The following is a 13645-nucleotide window of genomic DNA, read 5'->3' on the forward strand; positions in this document are numbered from 1 at the left end:
AGGCCACATAGGATTTTATTCGCATGAAATTTCCAGAATAGACCAATCTGTAGCGATGGAAAGTAGATTAGCAGGTGCTGTGGCGTGGGGCAGGGTGCTAGAGGGATTGGAGGCTGACAGCCAAAGAGTAGGGGGTTTCTTTCTGGGTTGATGAAAATGTTCTAAAAGTGTGGTGATAGTTGCACAACTCTGAATATACTAAAACCCATTGAATTAGATACTTTAAATGGGTGAATGGTAGGCATGTGAGTTATATTTCCATAAAGCTATTCTTTTAAAAAAAGTAGGGTTAGTACCTATTGGAGAATTCTATCCCTCTTCTTTTTTAAATTTTTAAATTGGTTTTCGGCCACGCCACTGTGCGCTTGTGGGATCTTAGTTCCCTGGCGAGGGGATTGAACCTGTGCCCTCGGCAGTGGGAGTGCAGGGTCCTAACCACTGGACCGCCAGGGAATTCAATTCTATCCCTCTTCTCATGCTCAGCTAACACTTTTTCACAGGCAGGGCTAGAGTTTGTCAGTCTGATGACGATGGTAGAGGCCTGGCAGCATTAGGTCCTCTGCCCCACGCGTGACATTTATCACCTCGTTTAATTCTTACAATGATCTGTGCGGGAATAACTTTCCTGATTTTGTAAATGTGGAGATAAAGGTTCAGGAAGGTAGAGTTATTGCTGAGGTCACACAGCTAGGATTCAAACCTCGGTCAACCTTCATACCCCACTCTCCTAAAGTTGATGCTCCTGTGACTGTGTGTGTGAAGCACAGGCGGGCTTAGGTGGGCACCTGCCCTCACCTGATTGGGATCACGTGGACTCAGAGTGGAGCTGGAGTGGTCGCCCTTGGACGAGCATCTGGAGGGCTGGGATCTGCGGTCCTGCTGTTTAAGCACGCTCCCTCCTGGCTTGATCACTGGCCTCTTGACAAGCAGAGACGCTTTAGTACATGGAAGAGCAGACTGAGGGCCCAGGGAACCTGACTTCACATTGACCCTGAGAGGGCGTGTTATTAGCCACGTTTTAGAGAAAAGGAAACAGGCTCCGAGGAGAGAAGGAATGTGGAGTGATGTGAGTGTGGCGGTGAGGCTGCTCTCCATCGCGGGCAGCAGGAGCCTTTATTAGGAGCACGTTTGTCACGGTGGGGTCCCCTGACCCTGGCATCAGAAGCAGCCAGGGTGCACGAGCCCAGTCCAGACCCACTGAGTCAGTCTCTGGGAGGTAGGTCCGGGAATGTGTATTTGTTGAGGCCCCAGGTGATTTCAGGGCGCGCTGTCTGCAAACCACTGACCTAGAGACGCCAGAGGAGGGGCTGCGCCCTGGTCCCTGGTCCCAGGGCTTCAGTTGTCATTTCACAGGCTCTTGAGGTGAAGTGTTAGACAGACCTGACCCTCGATCGTGTGACTCCGACCCTGGGCCTCTGAATATGTGTAGCATCAGAGGGTGGCAGTGAGAGACGTCCTCGGGGTGATCCACTCTGACCCCTCATTTTGTGGGTGAAGCTCCCAGACAGTGAGAAGCTTGCTCTGGGCCATGGACTTAGCATCAGAACCCACATTTTCTTGCTGTTTCTAGCAGACTTTATGCTTTCCTGCATCCTCCTTCCAGATACTGTCCCAAATGAACTCCCCAAACTGTATTCTTCCAGGGAAGAATCAGAAAGTGGGAGCGGGGCTGTTGGAGGAGAAAGGGGAGCGGTAGCGTTAGCCTGAGAAGGGTTGGAGAAGGGACGCGCTGGAGCTGAGTCCTTCCTGGGTTTGGCCTCTGTCCTCATTTCAGCCCCTCCTCTGGTCTCACGGTGGCTCTGGGACGCACGTATTATGTCTTTATTAGATGTGAAGAAACTGAGCCATAGAGGGGTCAGGGGACTTATCCCACATCATACGGTTGGGGTTTGACCCCAGGAGTGTCTGAGTTCAAGTCTATCACCTGTCAGCCACACCTGTTTCTGCCTCCAAAGATGGGCAGCCTAGGGTGCAGGGTAGGGATGGGCCACCTGAGAGCAGTTTTTGTTGTGCCTCATTTTTGTGTTACAATGGGCGACCTCATTGGCCGCGAGGACCCAGCAGCACCGAGCTTTGAGGAGAAAGAAGGCCTGCCCGGAAGTCCCTGCGGGCCAAGCCCTCTCCCTGCAGCCTGACTTTTTATGGTCGAATTTCAGTTTTCCAGCCTCTCCCACTCACCCTGAAGACCCACATCCCATAAAGGGCAGCAGGTGTTATTAGAGGGGCAAGAAGGGGAGAGTGGTCCCGCCAGGCAGGCTTCTCCCATTCCGGAGGAATTTGTCCTGGGGTGGGGATCCCTATTGATATCAAGGGTCCCTGTCCAGCTCTGCAGCTCTGGCCACAAGCATGTGGACGCCTTCTGGTGCCTAGAATCAGAAGGTGAGGCAAAACCCAGGACTGCAAAGCGTCTACTAAGCAGTTATTAGGGCAGTAAGTAATCGCAGTTCTAACTTTGCCCTTTTCACGAAAGGAGACTCTAAACTGATTAAGAGGAGAGGGGGTTTCAGGAGGTCACTGAGGAAGCAGGTCACGTATAGAGCATGTTGGAGGTGGGCAGCTAAGACCTTCGATTCTCAGGTCATCTCTGGGACTCAGTGTCCTGGGTGACTGGCCTCTGAGCCTCAGATAGTGAAGGTGGGACCAGCGGTTCGCAGCCTTAACCATTCAAGGGAATCACATGTGGAGCCTTTTTAAAAAACTTTATTGAGGAATAATTGACAAATATAATTGTATATATTTAAAATGTACAACATAATGATTTGACATATTGATACATACTCATTGTAGAATGATTACCAAGATCAAGATAATTAACACATCTATTATCTCACACAGTTAACTCGTGCGCCCGCGCGTGAGCGCGCACATGTGTGGTGGGAATGCTTAAGATTTACTTTCAGCAGCTTCAGGTCCACAATACCATATTATTAACTAGTCACCACGTTGTGCATTAGGCCCGCAGAACTTATTCTTCTGATAATTGAAATTTATACCCTTTGACATTTCCCTCTCCTTCCAACCCCTGATAACCACCATCCTATTTTCTGTTTCTATGAAATTGGATTTAAAAAAAAAATCCACATATAAGTGATATCATAAGTATTTGTCTTTCTCGATCTGGGTTATCTCCAAATTCATCCATGTTGTCGCAAATGACAGGATTTCATTCTTTTCTTATGTTTGAGTAATATTCCATTGTATATATGTGCCACATTTTCTTTATTCATTCATCTGTTGAAGGACATTTTAAGTTGTTTCCATATCTTGGCTATTGTGAATAATGCTGCAGTGAACATGGGTGTATGGATATTTCTTTGAGATACTGATTTCAGTTCCTTCAGGTATAACCCAGGATTGGGATTGCTGGGTCACAGGGTAGTTAAATTTTTACTTCTTTGAGGAACCGCCATACTGTTTTCCATAATGGCTGCATCAGTTTACATTTCCATCAGTAGTGTATAAGGGTTCCCTTTTATCCACATCCACACCGACACTTGTTATCTTTTGTCTTTTTGATAATAGCCATCCTAGCAGGTGTGATGGTTTTGATTTGCATTTGCCTGATGATTAGTGATGTTGAGCACCTTCTCATATAACTTTTGTATGCCTTTGGAAAAATGTCTGTTCAGGTCCTTTGCCTGTTTTTAAATTGGATTATTTGCTTTTTTGCTATTGAGTTGTATGAGTTCTTTGTATATTTTCAGGTATACAATTTGTGAATATTTTCTCCCATCCTGTAGGCTGACTTTTAAAATTATTGCTTGTTTGCTTTGCTGTGTAGAAGCTCTTTAGTTTGATACAGTTCCACTTGTTTATTTTAGCTTCTGTTGCCTGTACTTTTGATATCTTATCTAAGAAGTGATTGCCAAGACCACTGTCAAAGATCTTTTTCCCTATGTTTTCCTCCAGGAGTTTTACAGTTTCAGTTCTTATATTTAAGTCTTTGATCCATTTTGAGATAATCTTTTTGTGTGGTGTAAGATAACGGTCCATTCTTTTGCATGTAGATATCTGGTTTTCTCTGCACCATTTGTTAGAAGAGATTATTCTTTCTCCAGTGTGGATTTTTGGTAACCTTTCAAAAATTAGTTGACCATATATGTGTGGGTGTATCCCTGGGCTCTCTATTCTGTTCCACTGGTTTATGTGACTGTTTTTATGCCAGTACCATACTTATTTGATTACTGTAGCTTTGTAATATAGTCTGAAATCAGGACATATGATACCTCCATCTTTGTTCTTCTTTCTCATGATTACTGTGGCTCTTCAGGGTCTTTTGTGGTTCCATACAAATTTTAGGGTAGTTTTTTTTCTTTTTCTGTGAAAAATGCCATTAGAATTTTGATAGGAATTGCACTGAATCTCTAGAACACTTTGGGTAGTATGGACATTTTCATAATATTAATTATTCCAATCCATGAACATGGAATATATTTACATTTATTTGTGTCTTCTTCAGTCTGTTTCAACACTGTCTTATAGTTTTAAGTACAGGTCTTTCACATCCTTGCTTAATTTATTCCTAAGTATTTTATAGTTTTTGATGCTTCTATAAATGGGATTGCTTTCTTAATTTGTCTTTCAGATAGTTTGTTATTAGTGTATAGAAATGCAGCTGCTTTCCGATGTTGATTTTGTATCCTGCAATTTATTTATTAGTTCTAACAGATTTTTGGTGAATCTTTAGGGTTATCTATGTCTAAGATTATATCTGCAAACATAATTTTGCTACTTCGTTTTTGAGTTGGATGCCTTTTATTTCTTTTTCTTGCCTAATTGCTAAGGCTAGGACCGCCAGTACTATGTTGAATAGAAATGGTGAGAGTAGGTATCCTTGTCTTGTTCCTGATCTTAGAGGAAAGGCTTTAAAATTTTACCATTGAGTATGATGTAGCTGTGGCCTTTTCATATATGGCCTTTATTATGCTGAGAAACATTTCTTTTATAGTTGATTTGTTGAGAGTTTTTGTCATGAAAGGATGTTAAATTTTGTCAAGTGCTTTTTCTGCATCTATTGAAATGATCATTTGATTATTATCCTTCATTCCGTTAATGTGATGTATCGCATTTATTGATTTACATATGTTCAATTATCCATGCATCCCAAGGATGAATCCCACTTAATCATGGTTTGTGATCATTTTAATGTTCTTTTTTTGTTTTTGTTTTTTTTTTTTTTTGTGGTACACGGGCCTCTCACTCTTGTGGCCTCTCCCGTTGAGGAGCACAGGCTCCGGACACGCAGGCTCAGCGGCCATGGCTCACGGGCCTAGCCGCTCTGCGGCATGTGGGATCTTCCCGGACCGGGGCACGAACCCGTGTCCCCTGCATCGGCAGGCACACTCTCGACCACTGCGCCACCAGGGAAGCCCTCAATGTGTTCTTGAATTCAGTTTGCTAGTATCTTGGTGAGGATTTTTGCATCTGTGTTCAACCTCTGATGATTGACCTATAATTTTCTTTTCTTGTAGTGTCCTTGTCTGGCTTTTGTATCTGGGTAATGCTGATCTTGTAAAATGAGTTTGGAAGTTTTCCTTCCCCTTCAGTCTTTTAGAAGAGTTTGAAAAGGATTGGCATTAATTTTTCTTTAAATGTTTGGTAGGATTCACCTGTGAAGTCATCTGGGCTTTTATTTGTTGGAGATTTTTGATTACCCATTTAATCTCCTTACTCATTATTGGTCTGTTCATACTTTCTATTAATTCATGATTCATTCTTGGTAAGTTGTGTGTTTCTAGGAAATTATCCATTTCTTCTAAATTAATTCATTAGCATATAGTTGTTCATGGTAGTCTCTTATGATCCTTTGAATTTCTGTGGTATCAGTTATAATGTCTCTTCTTTCATTTATAATTTTATTAATTTGAGTAGTCTCTTTTTTTTTTCTTAGTCTAGCTAAAGGCTTGTCAATTTTGTTTATCTTTTCAGAAAACCAACTTTTGTTGATCTTTTTCTATTGTCTTTCTCATCTCTATTTCCTTTATTTATATTCTAATTTTTATTTCATTCCTTATGCTAACTTTGGGCTTAGTTTATTTTTCCTTTTCTAGTTCCTTCAGGAGTAAGGTTAGGTTGTTTATTTGAGATCTTTTTTCTTAATGTAGGCATTCATTGCTATAAACTTCCCTCTTAGAACCACTTTTGCTGCATCGCATAAGTTTTTGTATGCTGTGTTTCTATTATTGTTTGTCTCTAGATATGTTTTTATTCCTTCTTTGACCTGTTGGTTGTTCAGAAGTGTGTTGTTTAATTTCCACGTATTTGTGAAGTTTCCAGCTTTCCTCGTTACTGATTTCTAGTCTCATACCATTGTGGTTGGAAAAGATACTCAATATGATTTCAGTCTGCTTAAATTTATTAAGACTTGTTTTGTGACCTAACATGATTTACCCTGGAGAATGTTTCATGTGTGCTAGAGATGAATGTTGGATGGAACGTTCTTTACATGTCTATTAGGTCTATTTGATTGAAAGTGTCTTTCAAGTCCATCTTTAAAATTGATTCTCTCTGGATGATCTACCCATTGTTTAAGGTGAGGTATTGAAATCACCCACGATTATTGCATTGCTATCTATTTTTTGCCTTCAGCTTTATTAATAATTGTTTAATATATTTAGGTGCTTCAATACTGGGTGCATATATGTTTACAATTGTTATAGCCTCTTGATTAATTAACCCCTTTATCATTATAACAATATAATGACCTTCTTTGTCTTTTGTTACAATGTTTGACTTAAAGTCTATATTGTGTGATATAAGTATAGCTGTCTCAGCTCTCTTGGTTTCCATTTACATAAAATATCTTCACTTTCAGCCTGTGTCTTTAAAGCTTACATGACTCTTTTCTAAGCAGTATATATAGTTGGGTTTTGTTTTTTTATCCATTCAGTTACTTTTTGCCTTTTAAATAGAAAATTTAAACCATTTGCATTTAGAGTAGTTATTGATAGGCAAAGACTAACCATTGCTATTTCATTAATTTCTTTCTGTTTTGTAGTTTCTTTGTTCCTCTCTTCCTTTTTTGCTGTCTTTCTTTGTGAGTTGATTTTTTTTATAGTGGTATGCTTTGATTCTTTTTTTCTTTATCATTTATGTATCTATACAGCAGATAGTTTTTGCTTTGTGGTTACCATGAGGCTTTCATAATACATCTTGTTGTTATAACTGTTAAGCTTATAACTTAACTTCAGTTGCATAAAAGTGTTCCACACATTTACTTGCTCCCACCCTCAACTTATATTGTTGTTGTCCCAATTTACAACTTTTTATATTATGTGTCCATTAACAAAATATTGTAGCTATAATTATTTTTAAGACTTTTGTCTCTTAGCCTATATGCTAGAGTTCAAACTGACTTACACACCACCATTACAGTATTAGGGTATTTTGAATTCTACTATACCTTTACCAGTAAAGTTGATACTTCCATGTTTTCATGTTACTAATTAGTGTCTTTTTGTTTCAGCTTGAAGAACTCCCCTTAGCATTTCTTGTAAGGCAGGTCTAGTGCTGATAAATTCCCTCAGCTTTTGTTTTTCTGGGAAAGTCTTTATTTCTCCTTCACTAATGAAGTACAGTTATGCTAGATAAAGTATTCTTGGTGAATAGTTTATTTCCTTGAGCATTTTGAATGTGTCATCCCCTCTTCTGGCCTGCACGGTTTCTGCTGAGAAATTTGCTGATAGCCTTATTGGGATTCCCTTGTATGTGATGAGTCCCTTTTCTCTTTCTGTTTTAAAATTTCTCTCTTTGTCTTTGATTTTTGAGAGGTTAATTATAATGTATCTTGGTGAATATCTCTTTGGGTTATATCTATTTGGGGACCTTTGGGTTTTATGTACCTGGATGGCCATGTCTCTCCCCAGATTTAGGAATTTTTCAGCTATGATTTCTTTAAATATGTTTCTGTCCTTTTCTTTCTCTCTTCTTTTGTTTTGTTTTGTTTTGTTTGATAGTATCCCATAATTCACATAAGTTTTCTTCAGTCTTTTTCAATCTAATTTTTTTCTCCTCTGTCTGGATAATATCAGCAAATCTGCCTTGGAGTTCACAGATTCTTTTTTTTTTTTCACTTTTTAAAATTTTATCTTTGGCTGCATTGGGTCTTTGTTGCTGTGCATGGGCTTTCTCGGGTTGCGGAGAGCGGGGGCTACTCTTCGTTGCTGTGCGCGGGCTTCTCACTGCGGTGGCTTCTCTTGTTGCGGAGCACGGGCTCTAGGCTTGTGGGCTTCAGTAGTTGCAGCATGCAGGCTCAGTAGTTGTGGCTTGTGGGCTCTAGAGTGCAGGCTCAGTACTTGTGGCGCATGGGCTTAGTTGCTCCGTGCCATGTGGGGTCTTCCTGGATCAGGGATCGAACCCATGTCCCCTGCATTGGCAGGTGGATTCTTAACCACTGCGCCACCAGGAAAGTCCCAGTTCACAGATTCTTTATTCTGCCTGAGAACTTCAACAGCTCTCTATTGCATTTCTTCATTCCATTCATTGTGGTCTTCAGCTTCAGAGTTTGTTTGGTTCTTTTTAAAAATGATTTCTGTCTGTTGAACTTATTTTTTTCATTTATTGTTTTCCTGAATTCGTTAAGTTGTGTTCTCCTAAATCCTGCTGAACTTCCTAAAATAATAATTATTTATTTATTTATTTTTGGCGGTATGTGGGCCTCTCACTGCTGTGGCCTCTCCCGTTGCGGAGCACAGGCTCCGGATGCGCAGGCTCAGTGGCCATGGCTCACAGGCCCAGCCGCTCCGTGGCATGTGGGATCTTCCTGGACTGGGGCACGAACCTGTGTCCCCTGCATCGGCAGGCGGACTCTCAACCACTGCACCACCAGGGAAGCCCTAAAATAATTATTTTGAATTCTTTTTTTGGTAACTCGCAGATCTCCATTTCTTTGGGATTGGTTACTGGAAAATCATTATGTTCCTTTGATGGTGTCATGTTTCCTTGCTTTTTCATATATATATATATATTTTTTTGCTTTTTCATATTTCTGATGGCTTTGCATTGATGTCTGTGCATTTGAGGATGCGTTCACTTTTTGGACTGGCTTCAGTGGGAAAAGACTTTCACCTAAATGTGGTTGCAAGGGTACTAGCCTGGTGGGATACAGTGTCTTTCATTCTTGGAAGGCACAGCAGCATAGTCTCCATGCGACTCTGTCAGCTGAGGTCATTGTAGGTGCAGACTGCTGGAATATTCTGTGGCCAAGACTGCCAAGGTCCTATGGGTAGGAGTGGCAACAAGGCTTTTGGGTACTTCGGAGGTGAAGGTTGCTGGGGTCTTCTGCTTTTCCCATGGGAGCAAGTTCTAGCCAATGGTTTCCCTCTTGGCTGTGGTCTGTTGTGCTGACAAACAGTAGAAGTGGAGCTGGAGTCCTGGGACCACTTGCTGAGGCAGCATCACTTGTGTCTAAGGTGTGAGCATGTACAGATGGCCTGTGGAACCAAGGTCTGGGTCTCTGGGTCTCACCACAGTGACTCTGGCTGGCGGGGGGTGGTGATACAGCAGTGGCACAGACCCTGGGGTGACAAGGTGCAGCAATGGCTTGGTCCTCGGCCCCAGGGGGCAGGGGGCAGTAGCAGTACAGCCTGCAGATGGTGGGTTGAAGTCCCACCTTTGACCCCAGGGGGCAGTTGTAGGACGGTAGTAGCACCTACCTGGTGGTGGCTTGTTAAAACCTTGTGTTAGGATCAGGGCTCAGGGCAGTGGCAGTGCCTCTGGCAATGACAGTTCAGAGCTTTGACCTGGGACCGAGGGGCAGGGCTGGGAGCACTGATAGTGTGTTTTGGCAATGATGGTTCCGAGTGGTGGCCTGAGTCGTGGGGTTGGGGCTCAGGGCAGCCCCATCAGTGATGATTCAGAGCCAAGACCTGGGAGCTGGGTGTGGGGCTCAGGGCAGTAACAGTGTGGTACTGGTAATGGTCAGAGTGTGACCTGGGACCCAGAGGGTGGGGCTCAGGGCAGCAGAGGCTGCCCTGGCAATGGTGGCACAAAGCTGTGACCTGAGACTGAGAGCAGGGCTCCGGGCAGCCGTGGCTCCCATCACGTATATGATGATGCGCTGTGAGGTCCTGATCCCAGAGAGTGGGGCGCGGCAGTGCCTGGGGCCTCTGCGGACGGTGACAGCTCCAGCCCTAGGGAGGGGACATGGTGGTGGGCACTCGGGGCAGCTCCGTCAGCTGGGATCAGCGTTGGTGTAGACCGGGGGAGACCTCAGTAGCAAAGGCTGCAGACGTGCACAGTGGTGAGGCTTGCTGGAGCTTCTGCTTTCCTTTTCTCCAGGAGGTGGAATTCCTCTGGGGGTGATCTCCCTGGCACTCAGACGCTCTTGGCTTGAGGCTGGGGTAACACAGGTAAAATGCTTCCTGTACTTTTTTACATGGCCATCCTCGGTTTTTGAGCTCTGCAGGATTTTTGATGCTTCCTCATTGGATTCCAGAGCTTTCCCTGAGCTGTTTCTGTTGGTTTACAGTTGTGCACTGTCTTTGTGAGGAGGTGAACATTGGGACCTCCTAGCCCTCCACCTTGCTGATGTCACCTCCCTCTCACATGCAGAGCTTTAAAAACTGCAGAGGCCGGAGTCCCATCCCGAGGATCTGATTTAATTGGTCTGGGGTGTGCCAACATCCTGGGGGTCCTAAAGCTCCCACGTGACTTTGCTCTTCACCAGAGTTTCCTTTCTGAGTCTCTGGGCTATAGGAACAAGCTCCTTTAACTTCTCCCAGCTGGAACATTCTGGATTTTCAAGCCTACAGTTACAATAGTTTTGGGAGACAGGAGAGAGAATGCCAGTTGCTGTTCCACTGAACGAGTTTATGCTGCCTAAATAATTTCTAAAATAGTACCAATCCCTGCTGAGTACAGATTAATCCAAAGTACAAGTGCTTTAACATTCATTTCAGCCAGGACAATGAAATATAAGTGGCCAGACCACAGCAGGGGCTCAGTACTTTTTAGTTCTTTTCACAAGACACCTGTGAGTGTCCCAAGTGTTATGGTTGATGCCTGAAAAATAAGAAATGGATCTCTGAATCTGTGGGACTCTGCAGTGAGCTTGAGACACTTCCATCTTTGAACACTGGATGGCACAAGAAGACCGCTGGGCTGAGGATGCATACTGAGGTCCTTGAGGCTACCGTCAAAATCAGGCAACAGGGAGTGTCATTTTTTTTTTTTCAGATGTTAGGACCCAGACAAGGCAAACAAGAACTCTATGTGTTGCTACTGGGATAAAATGCAGACTTCATATTCTCTTGTGGGCCGTTGGATCTCCTTGAGTGAGAAACGCAGACCGATAAATAATAGTTCAAGGTGATGGCTGACAGAGAAGGGACCTGGCCAGAAGTTTTCACACCAGGTAGCAGGTTTTAATTCATTTTTCACACCGGCTAGCAGCTTTTAATTTCTTCTATTCTATTTAATTTCTATCACTGGGAGCAGGGAGACAGGTCCTGACTTACAAGCAAAAAGAGCAAGGGTCGCTTTGGAGTTTAAACTGACCACCCACACAAAGAAAGGGGGGCTACTCTTGTGACCCCTCTTCTGCCAGAGGCTTCTAGAATTAGAAAGTGGTCCATTTGGTGGAGAGCTGGAAAGGAGCCACTTCTTCCCAAGCAACGGGAGGGCTGCCTGTCTGTTGTTAGAGGCGTGCGTTTGATCTGAGGACAGAGCTTCAAAGTAGAGTGAAAACGACACCAGGGTGTCCTTCGACTGCTCTGTCTACAGGTGACTGACAGGCTCCAGATCCCACATGACTGGGGCAGTGACGTGACCCAGCACACATCACCTAGTGACTGCACAGTGGCGGGGGGGTGGGGGTGGGGGTGGGCTCCTTTGAAACGATCTCTTTGGTCCGCTGGACTTTCCCAGTGCCTCTGTGATCTGTCCTTCCATCAAGATGAATTCGACTTGCAGATAGGGGAGCTCTGATCACGGTTTCTCCCTTCTCACTCTTTTCCCCTTCCACACCTCTTGCTATTTATACACATCCCAGCCTTGTCTTAAGTGGGTGTTTGTTTTCTCTTGGGCATTTCATCTAGAGCGTGGTAGCAAGACCTGGATGAGGCCCTTACTATGGTATTGAAGTTTTTCCCCTTACTTGGAGGAGTAAACTACAGATGACAGTTTCTCTGATTGGAGTTGCCTTACTGGTGGTGGCTGGCTGTTTGGGAAACAGATCCTGCTTCAGAGTATTCATGTTGGGATAATGAGCTCTTTGTGATTGTTGTGGTTCAGTATTCAGGCCAGGGGACCACACCGTAGCCCAGGTTGGGAGCCGTGGCACACATGGACACAGCCATCAGCAGAAATTTTATGAAAAAGGAAATATTCTGTCTATTTACAAGGCAGTGTTTCTGATACCCGTAGGAGCAAAATCTTGGCAGTGAGCAGCTGTTAGAATTCATCATCTTTCTTTTATAGTTTGCTGGTGGCAGGAGTCTACGGGGGAGGCCACTGCCACTGAAAATGTCCCTCAGAAAGCTAACGAAGCACTGTCAGCATCTTTTATGGGGGTGGCTGGCCCTAGAACCCTGCTCCTTAAAAGCTGGTCTGGAGACCAACAGAATCAACAGTACCAGGAGCTTGTGAGAAAAGCAGAGTCTCAGGCCCTGCCCTGAACCTACTGGGAGCTAGAGAAGCAGTCCCGCAGAAGTGTGACTGGCTCTGGGGTCCAAGCCATTGTGGTAGAGAATTCCCAGTCTCCTGGACCAGTCGGTTGGACCATCAGCAAGCCATCTGGCACAGGTGGGGGACGCCCATCCTTGACATGAGGGCGCTGTTCGCGGGGCCCTGGAGCTCTGCTGGGAGGATCCACGTGGCCAGATCCTTGGCGATTATCATAGTTTTGCCCCTTTGACTTTGGGGGACGGCTGTTCCCAAATTCCTCGGAAGTGCCAGGGGAGGTGGCCTGACGGAAGCCACCCAGCTCCTTGCCCCCACCCCTTGCTGCGGCTGCTGGGCAGTCAGCTGTGGAACCCCAGTCTTCCTAACATCCATTTCTGAGGTTCACATTCACGGGGAAAAAAATAGATCCCTGTGCAGCGGTGTGGTTCTGAATTCCCTGAGCCACTGCAAATTCATGGGGGCTGGTGGGCCTCGAGTGGAAGAGTCCAGGGGCTTTCAGACCCGGCCATGGTGTTAACTTAGGAGTATAAAGGAGCCTTCATACACCTACAGCTTCTTTCTGGTCATTTCCATGAGCTGCTTTCTGACTCCCTCCAGCACTAAGGTTGAGTGTAGGGATGAGTTTCCTTGGAGCCTTGAAGAATGAGGCAGTGGTGGTGGGGGGGATGGATTTGGTCTTCGCTTATCTGAGGCCACCCATGGGTTCTGGGACAGAAAGACCGCAGAAGCGGAGGAGATTTCGGGAGAGATGGGCCGTGGGAAGGATCAGACAGCTTCACTCTGAGTGCTGGCTGTGCCTTTTCTTTCTTGTGGCCTGGGTTCCCTGCAGGTTCTGACATGCCCCAAGCTCAGATCCCAGCCAGTCGGAGGTGCTGGCAGCCCAGGGCATTCTGGCCAGGTTGATTTCACGGCATTGTTCTCACCCATTAGCTCACATTGTGCAGAATGGGGTGGGGGCAGTGCCTGGTGTCCTTTCCTTTGTTTATAGACATATTTTTCTTCGTGAGGGGAAAAAAAGAGCTGA

At 44.6% G+C, this 13645-nt stretch overlaps 1 protein-coding gene across 6 annotated transcripts in view; it reads left to right on the forward strand.

Annotated features, from left to right (window-relative positions):
• SETD4 (SET domain containing 4) overlaps positions 1–13645 on the forward strand; it is a 219920-nt gene that overhangs the window by 28497 nt on the left and 177778 nt on the right. The window contains exon 12 of one of the 6 annotated variants that reach the window (XM_027100628.1): positions 10279–11134. The exons of the other annotated variants lie outside the window; for them this stretch is intronic. The gene's annotated coding sequence lies outside the window, so the exon portion shown is untranslated. Of the gene's footprint in view, positions 1–10278; positions 11135–13645 lie in introns of those variants that run through there. 6 annotated transcript variants of the gene reach the window in all.

Source organism: Aethalodelphis obliquidens, unplaced genomic scaffold (genome assembly GCF_003676395.1).
Source record: "Aethalodelphis obliquidens isolate GAN/ISIS:26980383/991018 unplaced genomic scaffold, ASM367639v1 scaffold1, whole genome shotgun sequence".
NCBI classification, from domain to species: domain Eukaryota; kingdom Metazoa; phylum Chordata; class Mammalia; order Artiodactyla; family Delphinidae; genus Aethalodelphis; species Aethalodelphis obliquidens.